The sequence below is a fragment of the Sus scrofa genome, chromosome 6 (genome assembly GCF_054392235.1).
Source record: "Sus scrofa isolate SSC_HxYL_T2T_F1_AM1 chromosome 6, Sscrofa_HxYL_maternal_Yorkshire_Landrace_v2.0, whole genome shotgun sequence".
NCBI classification, from domain to species: Eukaryota; Metazoa; Chordata; class Mammalia; order Artiodactyla; family Suidae; genus Sus; species Sus scrofa.
This window is the reverse complement of record NC_139388.1, coordinates 58,913,577-58,924,911: the sequence shown is the minus strand read 5'-3', so window position 1 is coordinate 58,924,911 and position 11,335 is coordinate 58,913,577.

Below are 11,335 nucleotides of genomic sequence, written 5' to 3'. Positions count from 1 at the left end.
GGTGAGCGGGGGAGCGCGGCGCCTACCAAGAGCGTCTGCGAGGGGGCGTGGCCGGCGTGTACCAAAATAGAGCTAGGGGAGCCCCGGGAAAAGGAGAGGGTGTGGGGGGCGGGGAATTCGACAATTGGAAGATACTATGGGCCGAAGGGGAGGGACCCAGAGGACGTGAAAGAAACAACTTCGGCGGGGGCGTGGCAGGAAAGACCATGCCGAAGCGTCACGGGGGGGGCGAGAGGAACGTAGAGGACGATACCAAGATCGGGATGGGGGGTGACATACCGGGAGACCGTACCCTGAGTCCCAGACCCTCGGAGCCGGGAGACTATATCAAGACACATCAGGAAAAGGGGGAGGAAGGAGTAACAGACCTGGGGGCAACGGAACCTACGTAGAAGTTTGGGGATACGGATCGTACCAGGCCTAAGGCGAGGACTTGAAGGCTGTGACGTGGCTAGGTGGGCCAGGGACCACAACTCCCAGCGATCCCCGCGCGGTATGGGCGGAGCCAGAGGTCCCTGGGAGACACTGCCAGTGATATCTGCGTGCCAACTGGCCCCCGCGCCTTAGGCTCCACACGCCTCCCTCCGCACCTCCTCCGGCTTCTTGCCACCCGCCTTTCAGGGCCATTCATTGATTCGCTCATTCACTCAAGAATTAAACGACTGTGTATTCACTTACTAGAAGTTGTGTAAGATTTCTTGTTTCAATTTCCCTGTTTCTTAAATGTGGGTAATAACTAACCATTCATTCATTGATTCTCTCATTCACTCAAGAATTTAACGACTGCGTATTCACTTACTAGAAGTTGTGTAAGATTTGTTTCAATTTCCCTGTTTCTTAAACGTGGGTAATAGTTAACCCCAAACGGTTATGAGGAACAAATGAATTAAGAAAATAGGGAGTTCCCGTCGTGGCGCAGTGGTTAACGAATCCGACTAGGAACCATGAGGTTGCGGGTTTGGTCCCTGCCCTTGCTCAGTGGGTTAAGAATCCGGCGTTGCCGTGAGCTGTGGTGTAGGTTGCAGACGCGGCTCGGATCCCGCGTTGCTGTGGCTCTGGCGTAGGCCGGTGGCTACAGCTCCAATTCAACCCCTAGCCTGGGAACCTCCATATGCCGCGGAAGCGGCCCAAGAAATAGCAACAACAACAACAAAAAAGACAAAAAGACAAAAAAAAAAAAAAAAAAGAAAGAAAATATTAGGGGAGTTCCCCTTATGGCTCAGCGGTCAGCGAACCCGACTAGCATCCATGAGGAATGGGGGTTTGATCCCTGGCCTCGCTCGGGGGGTTAAGGATCCGGCGATGCCGTGAGCTGTGATCGCAGACGCGGCTCGGATCCTGAGTTGCTGTGGCTACAGCTTCGATGAGACCCCTAGCCTATAAACTTACATATTCCGCGGGTGCGGCCCTAAAAAGAGAGAAAAAAAAAAAAAAAGACCAAAATAAAATAAAATATTAGGAAAGGTATTTGGTACAGTAATGACCTAAAATGGTAATTTTTCTTTTTCTCCTTTTAAAACCATTAGTAGCACCGTTTCCACTTCTATGCTGGGCAACGAGTATACTGTGATGACCAAAACAAACCAGGTCCATTGTAAAAAAGTAATCGCAGTTTGTGGTTAAGTGGTATAAAGAGAACAAACACACAGGAGAGTGGGGTGGTGACCATGAGAAGTCAGGAAAGTGACCATTAGGCAGCCTGCAATTCCACTTGGGCTGGAAGAGTGTGCTAAAATGAGGGGCACAAATCTTGAGAGTGGCAGAAGAGGGAGGCCAGCGTGGCTGGAGCAGAGTAAGGGTAGAGCAGCGCTGTGGAAGTGTGGAGAGTGGCCAGGTGCCTTGGGGTGGTATTTGGACTTTAGTCTCACCTTGCTTGGGAACCACCAAAAGGTTTTTGGCAAAGAAGTGGCACAGTCCCATTTACATTTTAAACAAATCATTCACAGAAGGCATAGCATCATGCATACAATGTCTCTACAACTCTACAGAAGAAGCTGCACCCAGAGTCACCTCTGAGGACAGAAGGCAGCAGCAGAAGTGGGGGAAAGGGGTCCCACGGGTGGAAAGCAGAGTCAGTTTATTCCTTTAGACGGTTTGGGATTCTTCCCACATGCAAAGTTCACCTACCAGAAAATAATTTTTTAAATATTTAAATCTCCTTCTCAGATCCACCTATCAGAGTATTGACAATAAAAAGAAAAATAAACAAATGGGATCTAATCAAACTTCAAAGTTTCTGCACAGCAAAGGAAACCCTAAACAACACAAAAAGACAACCCACAGAATGGGAGAAAATCTTTGCAAATGAATCGACGGACAAGGGATTCATCTCCAAAATTTATAAACACCTTCTGCAGCTCCATACCAAAAAAACAAACAACCCCATCCAAAAATGGGCGGAAGATCTAAACAGTTCTCCAAAAAAGACATACAGATGGCCGAGAAACACATGAAAAGATGTTCAACATCACTCATTATTAGAGAAATGCAAATCAAAACCACAGTGAGGTACCACCTTCCACCAGCCAGAATGGCCATCATCCAAAAGTCTACAAACAATAAGTGCTGGAGAGGGTGTGGAGAAAAAGGAACCCTCGTACACTGTTGGTGGGATTGTAAATTGGTGCAACCACTGTGGAAAGCAATATGGAGATTCCTCAGAAAACTAAACATAGAACTACCATGGGATCCAGCAATCCCACTCCTGGGCATCTACCCAGAGAAAACCACGACTCGCAAAGACACATGTACTCCAATGTTCATTGCAGCACTATTTACAATAGCCAAGACATGGACACAACCTAAATGTCCATCGACAGAGAAGTGGATCAAGAAGATGTGGTACATATATACACAGTGGAATATTACTCAGCCATTAAAAAGAATGAAATACCGGCATTTTTTGCAGTATGGATGGACCTAGAAACTATCATGCTAAGTGAAGTCAGCCATACAATGAGACACCGTCATCAAATGCTTTCACTGACATGTGGAATCTGAAAAAAGGACAGACGGAACTTCTTTGCAGAATAGATGCTGACTCACAGACATTGAAAAACTTATGGTCTCCGGAGGAGACAGTTTGGGGGATGGAGGAATGTGCCTGGGCTGTGGGATGGAAATCCTGTGAAATCAGATTGTTATGATCATTACACAACTACAGATGTGATAAATTCATTTGAGTAATAATAAAAAATGGAAAAAAAATTAAAAATTTTAAAAAATATTTAAATCTTTCTGTAAGGATCCCTCTGGCTGCTACACTAAAAATACGATCATAGGGGATAGTGGGAGCAGGAGGGCAGCGAGGAGACTCTGGCAGGAGTCCAGGTGAGAGGCAGAGATGGGCTGGATCGCAGGCAGGTGGCCACAGTGGAAGGGGTCACTTGCATAATTTATTTTCAAGCTGGAGCCTAAAGGACTTGGGTAGAAAGTGAAAGAGAAGGTGAAGTGGTATCAAGGTTTTTGCTTGTACAGAAGTGTCACCTCATGAAAGGGACCTGACATGGGAAGAGCAGCTTGGGAGTGGGGAGAGATGGAAATCCCTACTTCTGTTTTCATGGGGTACTTTTTGGGTTTTTTTTGTTTTTTTTTTTTTGCTTTTGCTTTTTAGGGCCACACTCGTGGCATATGGAGGTTCCCAGGCTAGGGGTCAAATCAGAGCTGAAGCTGCTGGCCTCTACCACGGCCACAGCAACACAGGATCCAAGCTGAGTCTGTGACCTACACCACAGCTCATGGTAATGCTGGATCCTTAACCCAATGAACAAGGCCAGGGATCGCCCCTGTGTCCTCATGGATACTAGTCAGATTCGTTTCTGCTGAGCCACGACGGGAACTCCTCCAGGTGGTAGTACTGACTAAACAATGCAGATAGGGGAGTGTGGAGATGGAGATACAACTGCAGGAGTCTTTGGCATCTGAACTGATGAGAATGAATAAGATCATGAAGAGCATGGGTGCAGACAGAGAGTGGGACACTCCATCCCTTTAAAGAGAAGTCAGATCTATGAGGGGCAACCAGCAACGAGACAGAAGAGAGGCCAGTGAAATCGGACAAGTCCCACGCCAGGTCATACTTCTCATCCTTGCTTGCCTAACCCACCAAACCACCTGCCCAGAGCTTCGCAGGGCTGACGGGAGTCCTGTCCTGAGCCCCAAATCTGGCCTGGATTGCGGCCAAATAGGAAGTCAGCACTCACTGGACCCAGCCTGCCTGTTAAATAGCAGCAGTCACCTCCAGAGGCCTGACGGTGTCAGGTCACCCCACTCCTGGCAGCAGGAAGGAGAAAGGGACAGCAGCCTCCTCCTGCTTCAGCTCCCTAGATCCTCATTTCTCACCCATCTTGATGGTCCAAGCCATCATCATCCCTTGACTGGATAACAGCCACTTTGATGTTCATCCCACCCATCAAAACACTTCAGTGACTTCCCAATACCCTTAGAATTAAATTCGGACTCTTCCCCCAAGGCCCCACATGATGGGACCCCTGCTGCTGTTTCCAGACCGATCTCTATGTCCTTTCTGTTCCCCACCTAGTGGAGGCCCTCCCGTTCTTCAGATCCCATCAGAACACAGGACTGGATAAGCATGGAGAAAGGTGTGCCAGGACACACTCCAGCATGAGCAAAATGGCAACATGTCAGAAAGTGGAATGAAAACACAGGGAGAAATTGCATTAGTAAGACTGCCGTGCAGCTCTATGAAACCATCTTGCCTATCCAATTTTCCAGTTTGAAAGGCACTCTTCATTTTGTATGTAAACCCTGCCCAGCCTAGCAGGCTACTATTATAACAAAGCAATTCTGCTCCCATCGGTTAGGCTATAGCTTCCTGAGGGGTAGCTGTGTGTTAGCAAAACTGAACCTGTTTATGCCAGTTATGCTTAAATTAATGACTTAACCCCATCAAAATAATGAAATTTAGTCATGTAAGAGCTGTCTGTATGCAAACCAGGTTGCCTGCATCGGAAAGAATAAAAGTGAGCTGCTTTAAAAAAAAAAAAAAAAATGGTGCCAAATCAGTCACAGGCAAAGCGACTGTGAATGATGAAATGGGAAAGCTCATAAAAACCTAGAGAAGGTCCAGCTCTCAGTTTGTTTCATAAGTGTCTTTAGGTTCTCAAGTCACGTTTTAGTAGTAGTTTTGTTTTTTTTTTTTTTTTTTTTTGTCTTTTTGCCATTTCTTGGGCCACTCCCGTGGCATAGGGAGGTTCCCAGGCTAGGGGTGTAATCGGAGCTGTAGCTGCCAGCCTACACCAGAGCCACAGCAATGCGGGATCCGAGCCGCGTCTGCGACCTACACCACAGCTCACGGCAACGACGGATCCTTAACCCACTGAGCAAGGCCAGGGATCGAACCCGCAACCTCATGGTTTCTAGTTGGATCTGTTAACCACTCCATGTAGTATTTTTTTTTTCAAGTCACGTTTTAAAAAGAATTGGAAATGACAAATGATACCCTGTGGTTTGCGGTTGCAGTTAGGTCAAGCATACGATGCTGTAGGGTAACTGGGAGACTGGTGCTTAAGGAAAAGGTCTTGGTTCTCTCTAGACAGAAGAGATGAGTATGTTTCTAAAGTGTTCGTGGTGAAAAGACCATTGGTGCTATCTGCCATATTTTTCTACCTCCCCATTGGCCCAGCGGTCCAAAGCATCGGGCTTCCTGACCAGTTACTGTGGAGTGGGGTCATGTGATTAATTCTGACCAATGAGATATGGGCAGAGTGACATAAGTGAATTCGGTCTGAAGTATTTAATTACTGTGCGAGACCAGAGCTCTCTATCCCTTTCCCATGCTGTCTGGCCATATTCGAGATTTCCCGGCATGGGCTGCAAGTTGACCCTCCATGTAGTATGAGTGAGAATCTCCATCTTGGCTATTTCAAGCCACTGGCAATTTGAGGGTTGTTTGTGACTGTAGCACAAGCCAGCCTATCCTGATAATAGAAGTGTCCTTTTCAAATAATCGTGTTTAACCACGTGTTTAACCAATTTGATTCCATTGACTAAAAGGGCAATCTGGGAGTACATATAGATGTGTATGTGACATGGACAAGGACACAAAGACAACATGGACAGATAACGCTTTATGTACTAGGAAGTGGGGGGAGTGCGGAGATCTGTCTTGAAGGTGTTTTTGTTTGTTTGTAATTACAAAATACTGTTCTTTAAAAAAAGTCTACCTCGGGGTTCCCACCGTGGCTCAGTGGTTAACAAACCCGACTAGGAACCATGAGGTTGTGGGTTCGATCCCTGGCCTCGCTCAGTCGGTTAAGGATTCCGCGTTGCCATAAGCTGTGCTGCAGGTTGCAGATGCGGCTCGGATCCCGCGTTGCTGCAGCTCTGGTGTAGGCCAGCGGCTACAGCTCTGATTCGACCCCTAGCCTGGGAACCTCCACATGCTGCGGGAGCGGCCCAAGAAAAAACACACACTCTTCAAGCTCTATATATGCTTCCTTCGACTTTCTTGTCGTGATTGTAATTACTTGTGGCTCCACATTAGACTGGGAGCTTCATAAGGTCTAAAACCACGTCTAGCGTATCCGCTGCTCTATACCAAGAACACAGCTCTCTAAGTCTGCAAGCCCCTAGAACACCCTCCACACCTCGAGAGACGTGATGTGATGGGCTCACCAACCACCCCGTTTCCCCTTCGGGGGCGCACCAGGAAACCACCTGCCCCAGCTTCTCCTGCAGCACGTTGGCAGGAGTTCTCACGGGCGGGAGTGTAAGCTTGCGCGTCATGACGTCACTAGCGTCACTGCCATCCCAGGCAGCTGAGAGCCGGTGTGCGCGCGTGCTCCATTTGCCCAAATTTCCAGGGCTGGAGACTAAGGATCCAGAAATGGAGGCAGCAGGACCTCTGAGTCGCTGTTGGAGAAGAGCCACCGGGGGAATAGCCTGACCTACGCCAGACTGCAGGGCGGGAAACCTTTGCTAAGCCTTGCTAAGCTTTGTTACCATAGCCTGAGCTGACGCCACACACATGCACGGGGACAAGGCTCTTTAATCCTATTTGTCTACGCACACGTGCTCTGCAGCCTGTAGTCTCCCGGCCTTTGTTTACTGGGTCCCCTCTACCTAGTGTGCCCTTGTCTCTAGCTCTACCTATGGAAGGATGACCCATAACAGCATGTACTATTCACTAAGCAGGAAACTGAATTTTCATTTAATTCTCACAAGGGTCCTTCAACGTGGGCTCACGAGAGCCTCAACTTACAGAAATGAGAACAGGTCTGCAAGATGAGCTCCCTGGCTTCTTCCTGTCACTCCTAGAGGGCAGAGACCACACCTCCACATTTTCACTGCCACAATCCTAACCCTTATCAGGAAAGCAAAAAATATTTTCCAAACAAATGAGCTGCAGATTCATGATCTCCAACATCAACTGGGTCCCTGCTTCTGCTTCCTGCTTGGTATTGGATAAAGTTCTTTGACTATCAGGAGTTCCCATTGTGGCTCAGTGGTAACGGGCACAACTAGTATCCATGAGGATGCCGGTTCGATCCCTGGTCAGTTAAGGATCTGGTGTTGCTGTGAGCTGTGGTGTAGGTCACAGACTCAGTTTGGACCCTTTGTTGCTGTGGCTGTGGGGTAGGCTGGCAGCTGCAGCTCCTATTCAACCCCTAGCCTGGGAGCCTCCATATACCACAGGTGCAGCCCTTAAAAAAAAAAATTATTGGAAAAGCAATAGTAGTATTTCTTAGATACTGCTAAGTACTTCCTGTCTGAGCTCACTGAATCCTTACACACTAGGCCATGAGACTGACAATCTTATCACTTCATTCTACAGATAGGAAAACCAAGAGCCATGAGGCAAGAACCTGAAGTCAAAGACCAAGGAGAGGCTGAGAAAGGTTGCAAGACCAGGTTTGTTCTTAATCTCAGCAGAAGCCCTTGGCCCCAAGGTGGTGGAGAAAATGAGGGGCATTAGGAGTGGACACTCAATTTTCTCCCTCCTGCCTGAGGCCCATCAACTGGGGGCTGGGACTCTCCCATTCAAGTCACTGCAGCACCTGTCACATCTGCTTTTCAGCCACCTACCCCCCAACATGCATATTCCAGGTATTTTTTGGACAGGGCACCTCAGTAGTTCTGTCACAGTTTACAATGGGCACCCCCAAATATCAGAAACATTCTACATGGCCAACAATAGGGGGACTGATTGAGCATATCATGGCAATTGGTGGGGGAATACTATGCAGCCATGAAAAAGGACAGGGGCTTTTTTTTTTTTTTTTGCCCTGACATAACCTCTAAGATACATTGTCAGATGAAAAAATTAATCTAGGGAGTTCCCGCTGCGGTGCAGCGGAGACGAATCTGACTAGGAACCATGAGGTTGCAGGTTTGATCCCTGGCCTCGCTTAGTGGGTTAAGGATTCGGTGTTGCCATGAGCTGTGGTGTAGGTCACAGGCGCAGCTCAGATCTGGTGTTGCAGTGGTGTAGGCCGGCAGCTGGAGCTCCAATCTGACCCCTAGCCTGGGAACCTCCATATGCTGTGGGTGCAGCCCTAAAAAGGGGGGGGGGAGTAGTCTAAAGAATAAAGTGGCTAAGTTCCAAAGATTTTCAGTACAAAATAGTGCCTATAATTCCATAATTATGAAGACCCTACCGTGGACTTAAATTTAAGAGAATAAATCTCATGTTAGGTGTTCTTACCACACACATACACACAAAAACACATAAAACCAAAGGCATACAAGGAAACTCTTGGAGGTGATGGATGCTTACTATCTTGATTGTAGTGATGCTTTCATGAGTGTATACATATATCCAAACTCAATCATACCTCAATAAAGCTGTTTATAAAAATAGAAAGCCAGCTGCCACTGGAGAGAAAAACCAGAAGATGAATATATCTATCTGTTTGCTTCTACCTGCTCGTCCAGGTCTCTGAAAGGACACACAAGAAATTAGTCAGCAATCTCTGGAAGGGGCTGGGAGAGTGTGCATCGGGTTGATTTTGGAGCCTCTTAAAGGTGACCCATAGGAAGGCTTTACTATGCAAAACAGAAGTTCAATTTTTAAAAGTCAAGTAAATAAAAACAAAACTGGCATACTCCTCAGTTTTGAGATTTGGTAGCTGAGAATGTATCACAGAGGTGTGCCTACACAAGAGAGGAGAAAAAGATATATATAGACACATACATAGAGGCTCATCCTCTGTGGCATTTTTGATGCTAGTGGAAAACCACACAGGTACCCAACTGTCAGGCCGAGTGTGGCAGGCAGCCTCAAAGATGGCCCACATGACCGCCAATGCCTTGTATTACAATCCTTGGATTATCCTCTCAGCCTCAGTGTGGGCTGGACCTCACAAATGTTATAATGAACAGAATACAGCAAAAGCAACAGGCTATTATTTCCACCAATGGGTTACAAAGACTGTGGGTTCCATCTTGCATGCCCTACAAAGAGGCCGAGAGGTGAGAGACCAAGGGAGACCTCTAGCCAAGAGCAAGCAAGGAACTGAGGCTCTGTGTCCAGGCTGATCCCATCTACGGGCATGTGAGTGAGCTTGGAAGTGGCCCTCCCCCGGCTGAGCCTTCAGATGAGACCACAGCCCCAGCCCACTTGTCTGCAACTTCCAGAGACCTTGAGCCAGAGGCATGAGCTAAGCTGGGCCTGGATTCCTGATCCAACGCAACTGCAACACAATAAAATGCTTGTTTTAAGCCACTGAGTGGTGGAGTTTGTTACACATCCACACATGGCTTATGCAGACTGGATGGTCTGTGGGATTGGAATATGTCCAGGTAATGGACTAGGGAAAGCAACCATCTACTAACAGGACATAGAGCTACATGTAATGAAGGATGTAGACAAGTGGCCATGACACAAATGAAAAAAAAAAAGGCAAGATAAAGAACATATGGGAATTGCCCCATTTACATAAAATATTTAAGAAACTATAAATGCATCTACAACTCTAGGCCTGCAAACCCGGACACCAAACTGGTGTACCTGTCCCTGGGGAGGATGGTGGCTTGTTTGGAGTGAGAGGGGAGAATGAGAAGGAAAGGATACTTCACTTTATATTCTACACACTTCAGTGGTTTTCCAGCTTGATGAAACTAATACCATGTGTGCACCTTAATTTTTTCTTTTTTTTTTTTTGCCTTTTAGGGCCACACCCTCGGCATAGGGAGGTTCCCAGGCTAGGGGTCAAATAGAAGCTACAGCTGCCGGCCTACACCACAGTCACAGCAACATCAGATCCAAGCTGCGTCTGCAACCTACACCCCAGCTCACGGCAACACTGGATCCTTAACCCCCTGAGGCCAGGGATCGAAGCTTTATCCTCATGGATCGGAGTCAGATTCGTTTCTGCTAAGCCACAATGGGACTTCTGTATCTTAATATAGTCTTAATTTTTTTTTTGGGGGGGTCTTCTTGCCTTTTCTTGGGCTGCTCTCACGGCATATGGAGGTTCCCAGGCTAGGGGTCTAATCCGAGCTGTAGCTGCCAGCCTATGCCACAGCCACGGCAATGCCAGATCCGAGCCGAGTCTGCCACCTACACCCCAGCTCATGGCAACTCCGGATCCTTAACCCACTGAGCAAGGCCAGGGATGGACCCCGTAACCTCATGGTTCCTAGTCAGATTTGTTAACCATTGAGTCACGAACGGAACTTCTCTTAAGGTTAATTTTTTTTTTTTTTTTTGTCTTGTGTCTTTTTTGTCTGTTGTTGTTGTTGTTGCTGTTGTTGCTATTTCTTGGGCCGCTCCCGCGGCATATGGAGGTTCCCAGGCTAGGGGTTGAATCGGAGCTGTAGCCACCAGCCTACGCCAGAGCCACAGCAACGCGGGATCCGAGCCGCGTCTGCTACCTACACCACAGCTCACGGCAACGCCGGATCCTTAACCCACTGAGCAAGGGCAGGGACCGAACCCGCAACCTCATGGTTCCTAGTTGGATTCGTTAACCACTGCGCCACGACGGGAACTCCAAGGTTAATTTTTTAAAAACCCAAGATGGTGGGGAAAATACATATTCATGTCCCTTACAAAGAATACACTTTTTTTTTTTTTTTTGTCTTTTTGCGTTTCCTAGGTCTGCCTCCCGTGGCATGTGGAGGTTCCCAGGCTAGGGGTCTAATCGGAGCTGCAGCTGCCGGCCTATGCCAGAGCCACAGCAACAAGGGATCCGAGCCATGTCTGCAACCTTCACCACAGCTCACGGCAACGCCAGATCGTTAACCCACTGAGCAAGGGCAGGGACCGAACCCGCAACCTCGTGGTTCCTAGTCGGATTCATTAACCACTGCACCATGATGGGAACTCCTCGCATTTTTTTTTAAATTATGTTCTCTCACTTTTGCCAGACCT